At 46.4% G+C, this 21906-nt stretch overlaps 1 protein-coding gene and 1 non-coding gene across 2 annotated transcripts in view; both read right to left on the reverse strand.

Moving 5' to 3' along the window:
• The window catches only part of LOC106593355 (B-cell lymphoma/leukemia 11A), a 51711-nt gene that overhangs the window by 13957 nt on the left and 15848 nt on the right, over positions 1-21906 (reverse strand). The gene's annotated exons all lie outside the window — the stretch shown is intronic.
• LOC123740251 (U7 small nuclear RNA) lies at positions 19596-19650 on the reverse strand. Its single transcript, XR_006768256.1, has one exon. It is a non-coding gene; the product is annotated as a U7 small nuclear RNA (small nuclear RNA).

Consider the following 21906-nt stretch of genomic DNA (forward strand, 5'->3'; position numbering starts at 1 on the left):
ATAGGAGCAGCCAGGACCGGGACTGTGTTTCTCTGACCCACTAGAACCATTAGAGACAGATGATAGGAGCAGCCAGGACCGGGACTGTGTTTCTCTGACCCACTAGAACCATTAGAACAGATGATAGGAGCAGCCAGGACCGGGACTGTGTTTCTCTGACCCACTAGAACCATTAGACAGATGTTAGGAGCAGCCAGGACCGGGACTGTGTTTCTCTGACCCACTAGAACCATTAGAGACAGATGATAGGAGCAGCCAGGACCGGGACTGTGTTTCTCTGACCCACTAGAACCATTAGACAGATGTTAGGAGCAGCCAGGACCGGGACTGTGTTTCTCTGACCCACTAGAACCATTAGACAGATGATAGGAGCAGCCAGGACCGGGACTGTGTTTCTCTGACCCACTAGAACCATTAGAGACAGATGATAGGAGCAGCCAGGACCGGGACTGTGTTTCTCTGACCCACTAGAACCATTAGAGACAGATGATAGGAGCAGCCAGGACCGGGACTGTGTTTCTCTGACCCACTAGAACCATTAGAACAGATGATAGGAGCAGCCAGGACCGGGACTGTGTTTCTCTGAACCACTAGAACCATTAGACAGATGATAGGAGCAGCCAGGACCGGGACTGTGTTTCTCTGACCCACTAGAACCATTAGAGACAGATGATAGGAGCAGCCAGGACCGGGACTGTGTTTCTCTGAGCCACTAGAACCATTAGACAGATGATAGGAGCAGCCAGGACCGGGACTGTGTTTCTCTGACCCACTAGAACCATTAGACAGATGATAGGAGCAGCCAGGACCGGGACTGTGAATCTCTGACCCACTAGAACCATTAGACAGATGATAGGAGCAGCCAGGACCGGGACTGTGTTTCTCTGACCCACTAGAACCATTAGAGACAGATGATAGGAGCAGCCAGGACCGGGACTGTGTTTCTCTGACCCACTAGAACCATTAGAGACAGATGATAGGAGCAGCCAGGACCGGGACTGTGTTTCTCTGACCCACTAGAACCATTAGACAGATGATAGGAGCAGCCAGGACCGGGACTGTGTTTCTCTGACCCACTAGAACCATTAGAGACAGATGATAGGAGCAGCCAGGACCGGGACTGTGTTTCTCTGACCCACTAGAACCATTAGAGACAGATGATAGGAGCAGCCAGGACCGGGACTGTGTTTCTCTGACCCACTAGAACCATTAGACAGATGATAGGAGCAGCCAGGACCGGGACTGTGTTTCTCTGACCCACTAGAACCATTAGACAGATGATAGGAGCAGCCAGGACCGGGACTGTGTTTCTCTGACCCACTAGAACCATTAGACAGATGTTAGGAGCAGCCAGGACCGGACTGTGTTTCTCTGACCCACTAGAACCATTAGACAGATGATAGGAGCAGCCAGGACCGGGACTGTGTTTCTCTGACCCACTAGAACCATTAGAGACAGATGATAGGAGCAGCCAGGACCGGGACTGTGTTTCTCTGACCCACTAGAACCATTAGAGACAGATGATAGGAGCAGCCAGGACCGGGACTGTGTTTCTCTGATCCACTAGAACCATTAGACAGATGACAGGAGCAGCCAGGACCGGGACTGTGTTTCTCTGACCCACTAGAACCATTAGACAGATGATAGGAGCAGGCAGGACCGGGACTGTGTATCTCTGACCCACTAGAACCATTAGACAGATGATAGGAGCAGCCAGGACCGGGACTGTGTTTCTCTGACCCACTAGAACCATTAGAGACAGATGATAGGAGCAGCCAGGACCGGGACTGTGTTTCTCTGATCCACTAGAACCATTAGAGACAGATGATAGGAGCAGCCAGGACCGGGACTGTGTTTCTCTGACCCACTAGAACAATTAGACAGATGATAGGAGCAGCCAGGACCAGGACTGTGTTTCTCTGACCCACTAGAACCATTAGACAGATGATAGGAGCAGCCAGGACCAGGACTGTGTTTCTCTGACCCACTAGAACCATTAGACAGATGATAGGAGCAGCCAGGACCGGGACTGTGTTTCTCTGACCCACTAGAACCATTAGAGACAGATGATAGGAGCAGCCAGGACCGGGACTGTGTTTCTCTGACCCACTAGAACCATTAGACAGATGATAGGAGCAGCCAGGACCGGGACTGTGTTTCTCTGACCCACTAGAACCATTAGAACAGATGATAGGAGCAGCCAGGACCGGGACTGTGTTTCTCTGACCCACTAGAACCATTAGAGACAGATGATAGGAGCAGCCAGCACCGGGACTGTGTTTCTCTGACCCACTAGAACCATTAGACAGATGATAGGAGCAGCCAGGACCGGGACTGTGTTTCTCTGACCCACTAGAACCATTAGAGACAGATGATAGGAGCAGCCAGCACCGGGACTGTGTTTCTCTGACCCACTAGAACCATTAGACAGATGATAGGAGCAGCCAGGACCGGGACTGTGTTTCTCTGACCCACTAGAACCATTAGACAGATGATAGGAGCAGCCAGGACCGGGACTGTGTTTCTCTGACCCACTAGAACCATTAGACAGATGATAGGAGCAGCCAGGACCGGACTGTGTTTCTCTGACCCACTAGAACCATTAGACAGATGATAGGAGCAGCCAGGACCGGGACTGTGTTTCTCTGACCCACTAGAACCATTAGAGACAGATGATAGGAGCAGCCAGGACCGGGACTGTGTTTCTCTGACCCACTAGAACCATTAGAGACAGATGATAGGAGCAGCCAGGACCGGGACTGTGTTTCTCTGACCCACTAGAACCATTAGAACAGATGATAGGAGCAGCCAGGACCGGGACTGTGTTTCTCTGACCCACTAGAACCATTAGAGACAGATGATAGGAGCAGCCAGGACCGGGACTGTGTTTCTCTGACCCACTAGAACCATTAGACAGATGATAGGAGCAGCCAGGACCGGACTGTGTTTCTCTGACCCACTAGAACCATTAGACAGATGATAGGAGCAGCCAGGACCGGACTGTGTTTCTCTGACCCACTAGAACCATTAGACAGATGATAGGAGCAGCCAGGACCAGGACTGTGTATCTCTGACCCACTAGAACCATTAGACAGATGATAGGAGCAGCCAGGACCGGGACTGTGTTTCTCTGACCCACTAGAACCATTAGACAGATGATAGGAGCAGCCAGGACCGGACTGTGTTTCTCTGACCCACTAGAACCATTAGAGACAGATGATAGGAGCAGCCAGGACCGGGACTGTGTTTCTCTGACCCACTAGAACCATTAGACAGATGATAGGAGCAGCCAGGACCGGGACTGTGTTTCTCTGACCCACTAGAACCATTAGACAGATGATAGGAGCAGCCAGGACCGGACTGTGTTTCTCTGACCCACTAGAACCATTAGACAGATGATAGGAGCAGCCAGGACCGGGACTGTGTTTCTCTGACCCACTAGAACCATTAGACAGATGATAGGAGCAGCCAGGACCGGACTGTGTTTCTCTGACCCACTAGAACCATTAGACAGATGATAGGAGCAGCCAGGACCGGGACTGTGTTTCTCTGATCCACTAGAACCATTAGAGACAGATGATAGGAGCAGCCAGGACCGGGACTGTGTTACTCTGACCCACTAGAACCATTAGACAGATGTTAGGAGCAGCCAGGACCGGGACTGTGTTTCTCTGACCCACTAGAACCATTAGAGACAGATGATAGGAGCAGCCAGGACCGGGACTGTGTTTCTCTGACCCACTAGAACCATTAGAGACAGATGATAGGAGCAGCCAGGACCGGGACTGTGTTTCTCTGACCCACTAGAACCATTAGAGACAGATGATAGGAGCAGCCAGGACCGGGACTGTGTTTCTCTGACCCACTAGAACCATTAGACAGATGATAGGAGCAGCCAGGACCGGGACTGTGTTTCTCTGACCCACTAGAACCATTAGACAGATGTTAGGAGCAGCCAGGACCGGACTGTGTTTCTCTGACCCACTAGAACCATTAGACAGATGATAGGAGCAGCCAGGACCGGGACTGTGTTTCTCTGACCCACTAGAACCATTAGAGACAGATGATAGGAGCAGCCAGGACCGGGACTGTGTTTCTCTGACCCACCAGAACCATTAGAGACAGATGATAGGAGCAGCCAGGACCGGGACTGTGTTTCTCTGACCCACTAGAACCATTAGACAGATGATAGGAGCAGCCAGGACCGGGACTGTGTTTCTCTGACCCACTAGAACCATTAGACAGATGATAGGAGCAGCCAGGACCGGGACTGTGTTTCTCTGACCCACTAGAACCATTAGACAGATGATAGGAGCAGCCAGGACCGGGACTGTGTTTCTCTGACCCACTAGAACCATTAGACAGATGATAGGAGCAGCCAGGACCGGGACTGTGTTTCTCTGACCCACTAGAACCATTAGAGACAGATGATAGGAGCAGCCAGGACCGGGACTGTGTTTCTCTGACCCACTAGAACCATTAGAACAGATGATAGGAGCAGCCAGGACCGGGACTGTGTTTCTCTGACCCACTAGAACCATTAGAACAGATGATAGGAGCAGCCAGGACCGGGACTGTGTTTCTCTGACCCACTAGAACCATTAGACAGATGATAGGAGCAGCCAGGACCGGGACTGTGTTTCTCTGACCCACTAGAACCATTAGACAGATGATAGGAGCAGCCAGGACCGGGACTGTGTTTCTCTGACCCACTAGAACCATTAGACAGATGATAGGAGCAGCCAGGACCGGGACTGTGTTTCTCTGACCCACTAGAACCATTAGACAGATGATAGGAGCAGCCAGGACCGGGACTGTGTTTCTCTGACCCACTAGAACCATTAGACAGATGATAGGAGCAGCCAGGACCGGGACTGTGTTTCTCTGACCCACTAGAACCATTAGAGACAGATGATAGGAGCAGCCAGGACCGGGACTGTGTTTCTCTGACCCACTAGAACCATTAGACAGATGATAGGAGCAGCCAGGACCGGGACTGTGTTTCTCTGACCCACTAGAACCATTAGACAGATGATAGGAGCAGCCAGGACCGGGACTGTGTTTCTCTGACCCACTAGAACCATTAGAGACAGATGATAGGAGCAGCCAGGACCGGACTGTGTTTCTCTGACCCACTAGAACCATTAGACAGATGATAGGAGCAGCCAGGACCGGACTGTGTTTCTCTGATCCACTAGAACCATTAGAGACAGATGATAGGAGCAGCCAGGACCAGGACTGTGTTTCTCTGACCCACTAGAACCATTAGAGACAGATGATAGGAGCAGCCAGGACCGGGACTGTGTTTCTCTGACCCACTAGAACCATTAGAGACAGATGATAGGAGCAGCCAGGACCGGGACTGTGTTTCTCTGACCCACTAGAACCATTAGAGACAGATGATAGGAGCAGCCAGGACCGGGACTGTGTTTCTCTGACCCACTAGAACCATTAGACAGATGATAGGAGCAGCCAGGACCGGGACTGTGTTTCTCTGATCCACCAGAACCATTAGACAGATGATAGGAGCAGCCAGGACCGGACTGTGTTTCTCTGACCCACTAGAACCATTAGACAGATGATAGGAGCAGCCAGGACCGGACTGTGTTTCTCTGACCCACTAGAACCATTAGACAGATGATAGGAGCAGCCAGGACCGGGACTGTGTTTCTCTGACCCACTAGAACCATTAGACAGATGGCTACAGAGGATAAATTAACTGTAGGCACACACTGCACAATAGACAGAGCAGAGAGGGAGAGATGGAGAGATAAAAAATGTGTCTGTCTGAGTGTGTGTGCTTGTGTGTTCTTCTAAGAGTCTCAGTGTGTGTGAATTCCATTCATTTATGAGTGTGTGTGTTTTCTGTCCGCTGTCCATTTCCTTTCCCTAACCCTGGACCTCTCCATCTCCAGTCAGTTGAACTCTGTTTGAACTGACCAGAAAGGATATCCATCCATCTACATGACCCCCTGTCTCTCCCTAGCCCAGTCCGAGGGCTCCTTGCTCGGGCTTCTCTCGGTCCGACTGCCCCTGTAATGGGTCTGGTCTGTTTGTTCTCCCGTGTAGATCATTATATACTATCTGCTGCTTACTGAGAGCTGTGTGGTGTGTGTGTGTGTGTGTGTGTGTGTGTGTGTGTGTGTGTGTGTGTGTGTGTGTGTGTGTGTGTGTGTGTGTGTGTGTGTGTGTGTGTGTGTGTGTGTGTGTGTGTGTGTGTGTGTGTGTGTGGTCATAAGAAAGACATAATGGTACAGTAAATAGAGATCTGGGTCATGAGGTTTAAACCAGTACAGTTAACGAGCCAATCAATTACATAGCATAAACATTTGCATTAGACATGGTCTATGATGGACAATGATAATGTCCTTAACATTGCCATTGTCAACAATTTTGTCCTTAAAGTCAAGCAGAGTGGATGGACAACATAAATGAAAGGAGATACCAGGGAAACCCCAAACTGCCATGTGTCTGTTTCAATACATTATTCTACAGGTACTGCAGATGAGAAGACTTAATCAAGTCGGGATATTTTTGAACGACATCCCAGGCGGGCTCGGCTATGTATCTTAGGGAGAGAGAGCAGAGATGAACAATGCTGAAAGACTAGACATTAGAGACTAGAGTGGACGTATGGATTGCTCATTGGAAACACATACAGCTTTGCTGATATCAATGAGGGAATAACTGTAAATAGATATTTCCCTCCATTTAGTTGTGTATTTCTTTCTAAGGGAGGGGGCCCCTTTGAGCACTTCATGCAGTAGGTCAGCAATCACTGTAGAAACCTTTCACTGGAGGGCCCAGACAGTGTTGAGAGAAGGAGAGAAGAAGAGGAGGAGTGGAGGAGAAGAGGAGAGGAGAGGGTGTTTAGGATAGGGGGTAGTGGGGGTTAGGGCTAGGGGGCATCTACAGGCAGGGACCTGCAGACTGGCGAGGCCACGAGAAGCACACACACACATACACACAACTCCCTCCGCTCCCACTGTGTGTGAGAGGATCCCTCCAGGCTGAGCAAACACCACTGTCTGTCTGGGTCCGGTGTCTCTCTCAATTCAATTCAAAGGGCTTTATTGGCATGGGAAACATATGTTTACATTGCCAAAGCAAGTGAAATAGATAAGAAACAAAAGTGAAAGAAACAATCAAAAATGAACAGTAAACATTACACTTACAAAAGTTTCAAAGAAATAGAGACGTTTCATATTATTGTCTATATACAGTGTTGTAATAACGTGCAAATAGTTAAAGTACACAAGGGGAAATAAATTAACATAAATATGGGTTGTATTTACAATGGTGTTTGTTCTTCACTGGTTGCCCTTTTCTTGTGGAAACAAGTTACACATCTTGCTGCTGTGATGGCACACTGTGGTCTTTCACCCAATCGTTATTCTTTGTGGGTCTGTATAATCTGAGGGAAGTACATGTCTCTAATATGGCCATACATTTGGCAGGAGGTCAGGAACTCTCTTTCTCTCTCACTCTCTCTCTTTCTCTATCCCTACTCCATCCTTATATCTCTCTCTCTCACACTCTCACACTCCCTCTCTCTCTCTCTCACTCTCTCTCTCTCTCTCTCTCTCTCTCTCTCTGTCTCTCTCTCTCACACTCCCTCTCTCTCTCACTCTGTACCCCTCCACTCATACTTTCTCTCTCTCTATCTTCTCCCCCTCACGCCAGCATACTCCCCTGTTCCTCCTCCCTCCTTTCTTTACCAGTATTTTCTTATATTTCAGATGACAGCACTGAGAAGGGTCGGGGTAGGTCTCCGTCCCTCTCGCTCCGTCTCTCTCCATCTCCTCTTGCTCTGTTTTCCCTCTGAAGCCCTCTACCCTTGGCCTCACCCCACCCTGCCCTCCCAGCCACCTACTCTCCACTCCCGGTAAAGCCTGACTCTAAATCCTTCCATCAAGGTTAGGGAGGAGGAGAGAACTATACAGGTGTTTTCTATTTTCCACCCCCTCTCCATGCCCTCTGATCTAACTCACTTCACTGGAAATAATATTCCAAGAAGAAGACATAAGCTCATACAGGCCTAACCGAATGGACTGGGTCGTTCACAGGACGGCGGGAGAGAGGGGGATGAAGAGAGGGAGGGGGGAGGAAGGGAGGGAGGGAGGGAGAGAGGGGGAAGGGAAAAGGAGGGAGGGAGAGAGAGAGAGAGAGAGAGAGAGAGAGTTTCCTTCTCCCTCTGACCACCGTCCCCATCGGACAAGGTAGGAAGCCATTACTCACCAAGTCCGCTCTCATTCTCACAAGGATCTGGACGAAAGAGAAAGTGGCTATCAGAAGAATCTGACCTTTCTAAAGGGGGAAAACTCAATGTCTTTTCTACACTGGCCCAACATTTAGTCATGACCAAACATGACTCTCTCTGGGCACGTCGAGGCGCGAGACAACCAGTGGCTTGGAAAGGTCATGTGAGCCGCGGCCAATCAGAGGAGCCCGTTCGAGCATATGATGCCCCAAGGCATTGTGGGGAAATGGGGTAGAATGAAAGAAAATGGGACAGAAGACAACGAGACCAGTGTGTCGGAGGAGTCGCCCGCAGCGTCCTTAAACACGCTACCCATCTGCTGTGCTCCGACTGCGGTTACACGGTGGTCACAGTGTGGTCAGCTGGTTAAATAGTTCAAGGTCTATCACCGTCAATAGACGACCTCTGCTGCTGCTCTGGGGTTAAGGTTAGTTCAAGGTCAAACTCAACCAGGATAATAACTCTTAGTGAAGTAAAGCAGAGACGAGAAAGCTGAGTGTTTGTCTATAATGCAGGAACATAGTAAGTATTTCATTGGATGTAGTAAAGAGTTGGATTTCTTTCCTCTAATCGGGTTTAAATCAAACTGCCTTGAATCACGTCATACCAGAAATCTATTCCAGAGTAACACCGCTCACGAAGAAAACGTCAAATCTCAAGCAGTATGTATGTAGAGATAGCAAGACCAGCATACTGAGACCCCACAATGTCCCACTCCCATCCAACACCCCTACTGCCGTTTATTCCTAACTTATTCATAAAGGACTTGAGGGAAACGGCGCAAGAACCCGAAAACGAGTTCCAAACGGTATTTAAATTGCACAATCACCTCGTGTTCAACAAGCCACAACCCCCCCCCAAGTCATTGACAATAGCAGGAAGAGACACACAGCGCACTTTCGGAAGTGGTCATGCACGCTCGACACTGACCTACAAACCGTTTTGTGTCGGCTTACGCCAAGACAAGTTCACCGTTCAAACCACACGTGGCCTTCTCCTCACTTTCCTTCGCACTCCATTTGAAAGGCCACTTACTGTGAAGAGGAGTGCTGGAAAAGAGGGATGAAAAGGAGGGGTGCATGGGAAGCAGTAAACGCCATACATGTAACGTTTACCATCAATAACAGTCTGTAAGATGGATGGGCCATACGCTTGGCGAAGGCAGCCCACGCTCCCCACTATTCTTCATCTCAGGGCCTTGCCGTACCAGATTCCATGCAGTCTCTCTCTTAATTAGACACATGTGGTCTAAGACTCTAATCTATGCCATGCCACAGTACTGTGTAGACTAGAGCAGAGCAGGGCTCAAACTCACCAAACGCCTGATCTGGGATCAGGTCCCCTCCTCTTATTCACTATGACGGAAAAGTCAAACCTGATCCTAGATCAGAAGTCTTATTCAGAGACGCTTTGTTGAATACAGGCCCTGGGCAGAGCCAGGGAGGAGAAAGGGCGGGCGCTAGGACCCTTGGAGTTGAAATGGCCCACCGTCACCGCCTCTCTCATTTCTACCACAGCCTGGCCTGAAGTGGGTCTGCTTTGTATAAGCAGATGTATTTGATAGATGTTATTTTGTGATGGGGCTAAGAGTCACAGGCAGCACTACAATTTGAATGCTCAAATTCACTAAACATGTTGGTGTTCACCTCGGGTTTGAGCATGTTTTCAGCTAAATACATTGAATGCGATGCTACCAAGCTTTGTTGAGCTACGTGGAATCTAGCCAGGCTATTCCCAGAGAGTCTCTTCTCCTCATTCCTCATGCATAGGCATACTATAACACTAACACCAATGAGTTAATAATAATTAAATAGGTAGCCCCACCAGCCTGGAAGTTGGTTCCCTGTAGCCAGCTGGAGCCTATAAACGGTGATTTTAACAAGGCAAGGACCTAAGATCTCAAACCGTGCTGGAATGTTACCTGTGAACCCGTGCCAACAATCTGTCCCAAGGCCCTATAGATAACCACATAGCAGAGAAGTGTATAGCAGTATTGCAGCCCAGAACTAAGGGAGGGCAGAGGGGACGAGAGGAGGGGGCGAGAGAGAGGGCCGAGAGAGAGGTCCGAGAGAGAGCACAAAGGGCAAAGGGCAACCAGAGAAGCACAAACACCATTGTAAATACAACCCATATTTATGTTTATTTATTTTCCCTTGTGTACTTTAACTAATTGCACATAATATGACATTTGACATTTCTTTATTCTTTTGGAACTTTTGTGAGTGTAGTGTATATTGTACATTTTTATGCAAGTTAACATGTTTCCCATGCCAATAAAGCCCTTAAATTGAATTGAATTGAGAGAGGCTGCCCTTGCCTAGTGACTCTGACTCAAGCATTCAACGGTCAGCAGTTAAATCCAAAACAGACAAAGAATTCCTTATCTTTTTCCTTAAATACCATCTCACACATTTTCTGTTTAAACATTCCCCCCCGTTCGGTGAGGGGAGGGAGGGTTTGAAAGCGGGAGAGAGGGAGGGAGAGCAGGACTTCTAGAAGAGAGGCTATGTTCCTTTAGTGACAGCTGGATTTATACACAGACAGCTGCAACGAGCAGGATACCCATACTGTACTGTCCAGCCATACTCTTTAACACACACAGACAGGAGATCACTGACACACATACACACACACACACACACACACACACACACACACACACACACACACACACACACACACACACACACACACACACACACACACACACACACACACACACACACACACACACACACACACACACACACATAGGACCCACAAACTCACTGACAGACATTCCACACAGGCACTGGGCAAGACGGCACACATACGTGGCCATGCCGCGGGGCCAGAGTTGGATCAAAACATAATTTTGAAAGATGACTTCTGAGTTATAGATACATTTTCAGCGAGTGAGCAGAACAAGTACCGGCTTGAATTTTCTCTCCCCTTTTGCCAATGCCCACAGCGTGAGGAAATTGGGATGTACAGTGATAAAAGAGGGTACACTGTCAACGTTGTCTTAAACAGTGAAGAACAGCTAGGGAGACGATTTATGTGGCAGATGTTTGTGCCCTAGCTGTTTCTAGCAGACAATAAAACTGAATTGACAGAGAGAGTGAGAGAGCGCCATTTTTAAACAGTGGAGAGTGGAGCCTCACAATGGAACATTGAAGCAAAGTCAAAGTGTGGTACCACATGAGCTGTATCAATAGTAATCGACAGTAGAAAAATGATACACATGTACAGTGAAGCCTAACGTGTACATCTACAGACAACCAGTTCCAATGCAAATATACAGCATGCTCTTAGTTAAAAAGGTGCTATCCAGAATCTATAAGGGTTATCCAGCTGTCCCCATAAGAGGACCCTTTGAAGAACCCTTTTTGGATCCAGGTAGAACCTTTTTGGGTTCCATATAGAACCCTTTCCCCAGAGGTTTCTACATGGAAACTGAAAGTTCTACCTGGAACCAAAATGGGTTCTACGTGGAACTAAAAAGGCTTATCCTATGGGGACAGCTGAAGAACCCTTTTGGGAACTCTTTTTTTCTAAGAGTGTACCCGTTTCAGAGGGCCTGCGTCACACTAGGGGAAACTACCAGCACTCATGCCACACGAGTCAAGTCACACACACTTTGACACACGCACATACTCCGACACCCCTCTGGTGTCACCCCTAACGGCTACAGCTCTGTCACGCTATGGGGCTACACTGATCCCCCATGCGCCCCCGATAACGGCGGCCACTCATGTTCCCACGGCGACGAGGGGGGAATTGACGGCTTCTCAGAGACGCCGGTTCGACCTCGACTGCCTCGCCGCGTTGTGTTCCATTCTGGGAAGAGGAACTAAACATACTCAGAAGTTGAACTGTAACTTGGCTCGGGTTTATGCTGGGTCAAGATGTATACCCTATACTGGTCTCTAAGACTGATATGATGCTCAGGAGAAATACTGGGGGGAAATGAGAGATGAGAAACTTGCTCAGCGACTTGTTCAGAAATAGGGCGACGGGCGTAATCATTTCTGATGGACACCTTTACAGAAAGAGATAGTAGAAGAGGATGAAAAAAATATAATGACTTTGCCTATACAATTTATAATGATTGTTGTATGGCAAAAGTCCTACACTTTTACAACAATTCAAGGAAATAAAAACATGAAGGGAGGTAGTGGGGAATAGGGGATAGTATATACAATTTTTGACAGAGGGCAGAGGGAGAAAAAAGGAAAAACAAAAGAGTGTTGTTGGACAGAAACACAGACAGACAGACAGAGAGACAGCGTTAGCCACAACAGACAACCAGAGAGCCCATCCTTGAGGGGTGCTAGATTACATTAGCGCCAGCTGCTTCCTTTGTGTGGTTTTACAGTTAGGGCCCGAAAAGCTGCTAAAATTTCACTTAATCTGCTCCAGAAACCCAAGTGTCAGCCACTCAAATGGGGGCTAAAAGCACCACTCTCAGATAACTAAAGGGAAAATACGCTAATAATAGATGCCCACAGCTTCTCAGGCAGCCCATAGGCGAAGCCGTGAACGGGCATCCATTTTGTGTATCCGAAGTAGGTGGCGTTTTAGTGCATAGGAAACTGGCTGCCCCTGTGTGCGACTGGCCAGTGGTAGAGCCCTAATGGTGGTGGTGGTCAGAGCCACCAGAGAACCAGACAGCTTCCCCACCTCTCCCCCTGGTCTGTTCATCCTCTAGTGATTAGCCTATGCTAATACCCTGACCCACCCGCACTTTCTTTTAAGCCACCGGCGGGATCGCTACCCAACAACAGCTGTGGGCACTTTGGCTTTAAATTAAGCGGGGAGATATGGTGGGGGGTGTTAGGTAGTATGAAAACCAACAATGTAATCCTTGTAAAACTGAACAAAATTCCAGCAAACATTCTATACACAAATGTGTGTGCCTGTGTGTGCATGCAGTGTGCGTGCGTTTGGCGTGTGTGTGTGTGTGTGAGACAGAAAAAGAGAGGAAGAGAGGCCCCTCTGCGCCGACCCTCAGATACTGGATACTGACATGACAGGATCCAGGCAGGGTCGACGGAGTATAGGGGGAGGAGGATACGTGGTGAGGGATAGGGAGGATGGGGGGGGGTGAGGGAGGGGAGACGGAGGGAGGTTAGCAGGGGGAAGGCCAGTCAGTCCAGTCGGTCGGTGGGGTGGAGGAGAGGCAGATAGGGGGGAGGGAGGCACCGTCCATCAGTTGTCTGGGAGAGATTTTCCCTTCCAAAATGTTTGCAGGGAACACATACATCCTACTACACAGTGAGACCTTGGCTGGAGCTGCACTGATGAGGGGAGAGGGGGTTTGTTATCTCTCTCACACAGCTCTCGCCTTAACATCGTCCTCTACACTAAAGATACTGAAATCTTACCGGACTGACTGAAGAGACTGACTGACAGATTTTTCTACCTAAATATTATTGAAGCTATGTAAAGAATAGTGTACTGTTAAAGAAGAGAGAGAGAGAGAGAGAGAGAGAGAGAGAGAGATAGACAGAAAGGGAGAGAGAGACAGAAAGAGAGAGAGACAGAGAAAGACAGCGAGAGAGAGAGACAGAGAGAGAGAGAGACAGAGAGAGACAGAGAGAGAGACAGAGAGAGAGGAAGAAAGAGAGGAAGAAAGAGGGTTGTGCTTGCCTCCCAGTTTACTGTACCTTGGTTTCAGTTTCCAGGGAGTTAGATGTGTTGACTTAAGCTCCTACACTACTTGTTGGAACAGGAGTCGAGAATGAGAGGGAGAGGGGGAGAGAGAGAGGGAGAGAGCGAGCGAGAGAGAGGGAACGAGCGAGAGGGAGCGAGCGAGCGAGAGAGTGAGCAAGAGCAAGAGAGTGAGAGAGAGAGCAGAGAGAGAGAGAGAGAGAGAGAGAGAGAGAAATTGGAAGGAGAGACACGCTAAAGCAAATGAACCTTTTAAATTTGAGAGTGTAGCCCTCCTTGGACTCCGAGGTTGGATCCAGAGTGGCAACAGATGATGAGAGACAAATCACTGGCCTTATTACCAACCAGCAGTCTGTCCCTCCAACTTCGCACATCGCACTAGTGTGAACGTCTGGGGAGGGACGGGGCATGTACAGCATGAACAATGCTGCCCAGCACAGCACAGCAGCACAGACCAGCCAGTTTCTCATAGAAAAGTATATGTATCAAAGCATAAAAACATTTCTCTGGCACTTTGAACCTATATGATAAGGGTTGTAGTAAAGGTGTTTGGCTGACTTATCCCCTTGGCTGATAACACAATGCTGCCTGGCTGGTCAAGAGGACAGGTGATTTGTTGCAACAAAAGAGCCAACAACCGGATCAACAGGAATGAGAGGGAAAAAATAGCCAAAACCACTATAGAGAGAGAGTCCAGTGGTCACCTTGGACTCTGAGCCAAACTTCAGAGGCTTCCTGTCTGCCATGGTGTCTATGTTTACCTCTGGGCTACAAGGTAAACAAACATCAAGGTCAAGGAAACGTGGGAGTCTGTCCAGACCATAGCACCTCTGACAGGTCCGAAAGGCTGCTTCAATTGTTCTCAGACCTGTTCTAAAACCTGTCTACCAGATATGAAAGGTCTGCATGGCAGCTTAAACTGTTCTGAGACACAGGCCTTTTAAGATGATTTAGAAGGGAAAGTGCAGGGGTGATTTGGGGTTGGCAATTCTTTTCACTTTACCTTCATTTTTTATCAGTTGGAGGTACATATTCAGCTAGTTACATTGTAAGAAACTTCTCTAGGTAGGTATAGTCCATTTTCACTGAAATCACACTAAATCAAACCACATTTAACTAAATCACACCACATTTAACTAAATCACACCACATTTAACTAAATCACACCACATTCAACTAAATCAAACCACATTTAACTAAATCACACCACATTTAACTAAATCACACCACATTTAACTAAATCACACCACATTTAACTAAATCAAACCACATTTAACTAAATCACACCACATTTAACTAAATCACACCACATTTAACTAAATCACACCATATTTAACTAAATTTACATTCAGATTTTAGTCATTTAGCAGACTCTCTTATCCAGAGCGACTTACATAATGCATACATTTTATTACCTTTTTAAATACTGGCCCCCGTGGGAATCAACCCTTATGCGCCACGCTCTACCAACTGAGCTAGTGTATATTCATTTTACACACTAAATCAAACCACATTTAACTAAATCACTTTTTAACATATTTAACTAAATTTACATTCAGATTTTAGTCATTTAGCAGACTCTCTTATCCAGAGCGACACGTAGAGTGCATACATTTTATTACCTTTTTAAATACTGGCCCCCCGTGGGAATCGAACCCACAACCCTGGTGTTGCATGCGCCACGCTCTACCAACTGAGCTACAGTGGGAAAAGGTATAGGTATAGTCCATTTTCACAGAAATCACACTAAATCAAACCACATTTAACTAAATCACACCACATTTAACTAAATCAAACCACATTTAACTAAATCACACCACATTTAACTAAATCAAACCACATTTAACTAAATCACACGACATTCAACTAAATCAAACCACATTTAACTAAATCAAACCACATTTAACTAAATCACACCACATTTAACTAAATCACACCACATTTAACTAAATCAAACCACATTTAACTAAATCACACCACATTTAACTAAATCACACCATATTTAACTAAATTTACATTCAGATTTTAGTCATTTAGCAGACTCTCTTATCCAGAGCGACTTACAGTAGAGTGCATACATTTTATTACCTTTTTAAATACTGGCCCCCCGTGGGAATCGAACCCACAACCCTGGTGTTGCATGCGCCATGCTCTACCAACTGAGCTACAGTGGGAAAAGGTATAGGTATAGTCCATTTTCACAGAAATCACACTAAATCAAACCACATTTAACTAAATCAAACAACATTTAACTAAATCAAACCACATTTAACTAAATCACACCACATTTAACTAAATCAAACCACATTTAACTAAATCACACGACATTCAACTAAATCAAACCACATTTAACTAAATCAAACCACATTTAACTAAATCACACCACATTTAACTAAATCACACCACATTTAACTAAATCAAACCACATTTAACTAAATCACACCACATTTAACTAAATCACACCACATTTAACTAAATCACACCACATTTAACTAAATCACGGCCTGGTTGCTACGGTGACCCCATTAACAAGTAGGTTACCATGGGGACATCTTAACCCTGAGATAAACAACAATACCATGTCTGAAAACATCCAGACCTCATCTCCCTCCCTCCCTCCCTCCCTCATGCATAATGTATTTTAATGTATCCAGTACAAGGATGTGGGAACATGGCAGTTCCACAGTCTTTTGCGTTTCTCAGTCGGATGTCACGCGAATGGGTCCATGAACCCAACGAACTCTCACTCCTTCTCTCACCCTCTCTCTCTCTGGTCTTTCTACACTCTTAGAAAAAAGGTGCTATCTAGAACCTAAAAGGGTTCTTCGGCTGTCCCCATAGGAAAACCATTTGAAGAATCCTTTTTGGTTCCAGGTAGGGTTCTCCTATGGGGACAGCCAAAGAACCCTTTTGGGAACCCTTTTTATCTAAGAGTGTATCCCTCTCTCTTCTCCCTATCTCTCCATGCTCTCTCTCTCTCTCTCTCTCTCTCTCTCTCTCTCTCTCTCTCTCTCTCCACTTTCCCTCCCTCTCCCTCTATCCCACCCTCCATTCCTCTCCCTCCCCACCAGACACATGGCCGGAGAGAGCAGACAGCCATCTGGGAGTGGTGGCCGGCTTTGTCTGGGTCCATCGCGGACCCCCACCCCCCAAAAACACCCCTCACCCACTCACCATTACTATCCCCAAATGTGAAAGTCTATTCTCATACAATCTGCACATATACATATGCAAATGTGTGTGTGAGTGTGTTTGTGTGTGTGTGTGAGCAGCCATCATCACACACAGAGAGAGAAGGGACATATTCATCACGCCAAACCAACACCCGATGCATGTGCTGCTCAAGAAAATAAAGAAGTATGTTTGAGAGAAAGAGAGAAGGAGAGAAAGAGAGAAAGAGAGCTCATGTTTAAAGAAGAGGGGAAGACAAGAAGAACCTGCCCATATACAAAGAGAGTAATGGTCAGCGATTCGTGAAATACATGCACATTTTATGGTACACAAACACACACACACATATCAGTCAAACGTTTGGACATACCTACTTACTCCAGGGTTTTCTTTATTTTTAATATTTTCTACATTGTAGAATCATAGTGAAGACATCAAAACTTTGAAATAACACATGGAATCATGTAGTAACCCAAAAAGTCTTAAACAAATCAAAATATATTTTAGATTTGAGATTCTTCAAATTAGCCACCCTGTGCCTTGATGACAGCTTTGCACACTCTTGGCATTCTCTCAACCAGCTTCATGAGGTAGTCACCTGGAATGCATTTCAATTAAAAGGTGTCTTGTGAAAAGTTCATTTGTGGAACTTCTTTCCTTCTTAATGCATTTGAGCCAATCAATTGTGACAAGGTAGGGGTGGTTAACAGAATATTTGGTAAAATACCAAGTTCATATTATGGCAAGAACAGCTCAAATAAGCAAAGAGAAACGACAGTCCGTCATTACTACAAGGAAAGAAGGTCAGTCAATCCGGAAAATTTCAAGAACTTCGAACGTTTTTTCAAGTGCATCAAGCGCAATGATGAAACTGGCTCTCATGAGGACTGCCACAGGAAAGGAAGACCCAGAGTTACCTCTGCTGCAGAGGATAAGTTCATTATGCTTAACCTCACCTCAGATTGCAGCCCAAATAAATGCTTCACAGAGTTCAAGTAACAGACACATCTCAACATCAACTGTTCAGAGGAGACTGCGTGAATCAAGCTTTCATGGTGGTCGAATTGCTACAAAGAAACCACTACTAAAGGACACCAATAAGAAGAAAAGACTTGCTTGGGCCAAGAAACACGAGCAATGGACATTAGACTGATGGAAATCTGTCCTTCGGTCTAATGAGTCCAAATTCGAGATTTTTGGTTCCAACCACCGCAGAGTAGGTGAACGGATGAACTCTGCATGTGTGGTTCCCACCATGAAGCATGGAGGAGGAGGTGTGATGGTGTGGGGGTGCTTTGCTGGTGACACTGTCGGTGATTTATTAAGAATTCAAGGTACACTTAACCAGCATGTCTACCACAGCATTCTGCAGCTATACGCCATCCCATCTTGTTTGCGCTTAGTGGGCTATCATTTGTTTTTCAACAGGACAATAACCCAAAACACACTTCTAGGCTGTGTAAGGGCTATTTGACCAATAAGGAGAGTGATGGAGTGCTGCATAAGATGACCTGGCCATCACAATCACCCAATTGAGATGGTTTGGGATGAGTTGGATTGCAGAGTGAAGGAAAAGCAACCATCAAGTTCTTAGCATATGTGGCAACCGCTTCAAGACTGTTGGAAACGCATTCCAGGTGAATCTGGTTGAGAGAATGCCAAGAGTGTGCACAGCTGTCATCAAGTCAAAGGGTGGCTACTTTGAAGAATCTCAAATATAAATATATTTTGATTTGTTTAAGACTTTTTTGGTTACTACACAATTCCATATCTGTTATTTCATAGTTTTGATGTCTTCACTATTATTCTACAATGTAGAAAATAGTAAAAATAAAGAAAAACCTTTGAATGAGTAGGTGTGTCCAAACTTTTGACTGGTACTGTATATCCACAGTTGCCCTCTGGTACAAAGACACATATATGAGGAATTTCTTCATAAATATAAAAAAATAATCGATCAATGAAAGCTACTTGGAACAAGATGTTTCAACAACACCCACCATCTCCCTGGAGGATCCCATAGAGAATGGCCACGATGGGAAAGAAACACATCTTTTCATAGATCAGACATGAATATCTCAATGAATATTTCATAAACAAATGCCTTAAGACAATGAAATAGTCCATTGATTAGTTGGAGGGGTGGTTAGTCCATATGGGTTAGAATGGGGTTTTCTTGGTTAAATGTTAAGGCGATCTTCTAACTACTTAGCATGTACGATGTGATGTGTTCCCACATAAAGAAATACTATAGTATATACTTTTTTTTTTTACTACAGTATTTATACTGTAGTAAACTGTTTTTGCAGACTTTATTGAAGTCTGCAAAAACACTACAGTGAATACTGTAGGATTTACTGTAGTATACTAAAGTATTTACAGTTTACTATAGTATAAAACTGTAGTAAAAAAAAGAATAGTATATACCGTAGTATTTACTGTAGTGTTTTTGGGGACATTACTGCAGCATTTACTAAAGTGTTTTTGTTTTATTATCTTTGACATAGAAGTGGGGGGCTTTGTCCTTTAGGAAACCTACTGGAGAAATACTCAAAGAGCAAATTTTCCATAACCTGTAGGTAGGTAAGTAGGTAGGTAAGTAGGACTAGGTCCTGAACAGAGAGTTCAGAACTTCTGCTCTTTTTCATAACCTGTAAGGAACACAATATATGGTCTACACTTGACATGTAGGTTTCTCATGTGTGACACAAATTTGGATATGGGGGAGGGGAATGGGCAGGGTATATGCAACTTAAATACTGTAGAATTTACTATAGTAAAAAAAAATTGGGCGGAGTGTAGTGTTTTTGCTGACATTTCTGTATTTACTACAGTGTTTTTTTGGTGGATTGTACTATAGTATTCTACAGTATACTACAAAAATCTATAGTAAGTACTACATATGATCAAGGGATACTACAGTGTGTAGTATAGTATTCTACAGTATACTACAGTTTATTACAGAATTCTGTAGTAAGTACTGTAGTATTCTATAGTAAACTATAGTCTTCTTTATGTGGGTTAGAACGGAATTTCTAGCCTGATCCCAGATCTGTTTGTGCTGTTTTGCCATCTCATATAGTCACTGTCATGCCATTAATGACCATAGCAAGACAGTAAAAACAGATCTGGGATCAGGCTACTGGATATCTGCCTGAACTTCAGTCCCGTGTCTTGTGACCATTTCTCATCAGCTAAATACACCAGACCTGAGTACAGGAAGACAACAGGAGCACCTGGGAAGCAAGTGCAGAAAGGTGACTCCTCTAAGCCCTTCTATTCTCACCATCAACACCTTCAGCATAACACTACGTCACACACGGAACAGAGTAACACACACACACACCTGAAATGAGAAGAGAAAAGTTATTTGTAGTACAATGTTGACCAGCCTGTTCTAGAAGTCTCCGGGACAGTCCCTGAGGGGATTAAGTACAAATTAGAGAACAACATGTTTCTGTACATTACTGTATAGGACATTAAACACACACACACAACCGTTTGAGGCAGGAGGTTATAAACACACACACACACACACACACACACACACACACACACACACACACACACACACACACACACACACACACACACACACACACACACACACACACACACACACACACTTGCATACCAAGGGCCTTTATGTGTGTCGTCCATATCAAATCCATTCTCTCTGTCCTCCTCTCCACTCTCATGTTAGCTATAATGTTTTCTGTACTCAATAGGAACTAAAGCTGTGAGCATCATATTGCCCACCAAAACCCCTCCACTGCTGTCCCCACACGTTTATGAGGACTTCTTGTTCATCTTTTAATTTATTCACACACTCCTCCCTTTCAATTCACTCTTTCTCTGTACTCTTTATTTTCTGTATCATCCTGGCCTGTGGCCCCAGGTTCGAGGTTCTGTTCCCTGTGTTTCCTACACACACACACGCACACACGCACACAGGCACACAGACACACAGGTACACAGGCACACAGACACTGGCTGGCTAACCAGTCTGAACTGGTTCTGACATAGGTGAACCAGAGCCTTGTCCTTTTTGGCCTCCAGACAAAAAATAACCTGGTGGCATTCGATCTCGACTCAGCAGGTATGAGGGAGATGTGTGTGTGTCTCCCTAGACCTTCCAGGCCTGGACCACTGCCAAGTTCATCTGTTAATGGACAGCCACTCTGAGGGCCGAGCCGTCCCCCCTTCCCTCTCTCGAGTCATCCCCCCCTCCAGCAGCCGTCCCCCCTTCCCTCTCCCCCTTCAGCAGCCGTCCCTGCTCACGACCCCCCCCCCCCCCCCACCCAACCTCCCCAACCTCCCCAACCCACCACGCCTGCCCAGATACAGCCCTCTCCCCTCCTCTCTCCCTCTCTCTCTTTCCTAGACGTAGATCACTCCTGCTCCTTTCTCTCTCCCTCTCCCCCCTTCCTCTTCTCTTCTCCCCCTCCCCTCCTCCCTCTCTATTCAAGATAAACAAAGTGCTTCAAGTTCAGGGGACACCCTGGGACCCTTTAACAAAGCCATCTATCATCCTGTCTGCCAGGCCAGGCCTCTCTCTCTCTCTCTCTCTCTCTCTCTCTCTCTCAGCCACCACCAGCCCTGCTGCTGTCTCTACCTCTTCTGGTCTCTGTCTCCATATAGTACTCTCTCTCTCTCTACCTCTCCTCCTGCTCTCTCTGCCTCGGCCTCTCAGGCAGCCTCTATGTTCCAGCCGGACAATTTCCCCTTTGTGCTCCCGTCAGAAACCCACCAACCCCCACGGGCCTAGGAGACTAGCCCCTCGCCCCCGCGCTCCTACCCCCCCCCCACACACACACCTCATG

This window comes from Salmo salar, chromosome ssa02, assembly GCF_905237065.1.
Source record: "Salmo salar chromosome ssa02, Ssal_v3.1, whole genome shotgun sequence".
Lineage (NCBI taxonomy): Eukaryota > Metazoa > Chordata > Actinopteri > Salmoniformes > Salmonidae > Salmo > Salmo salar.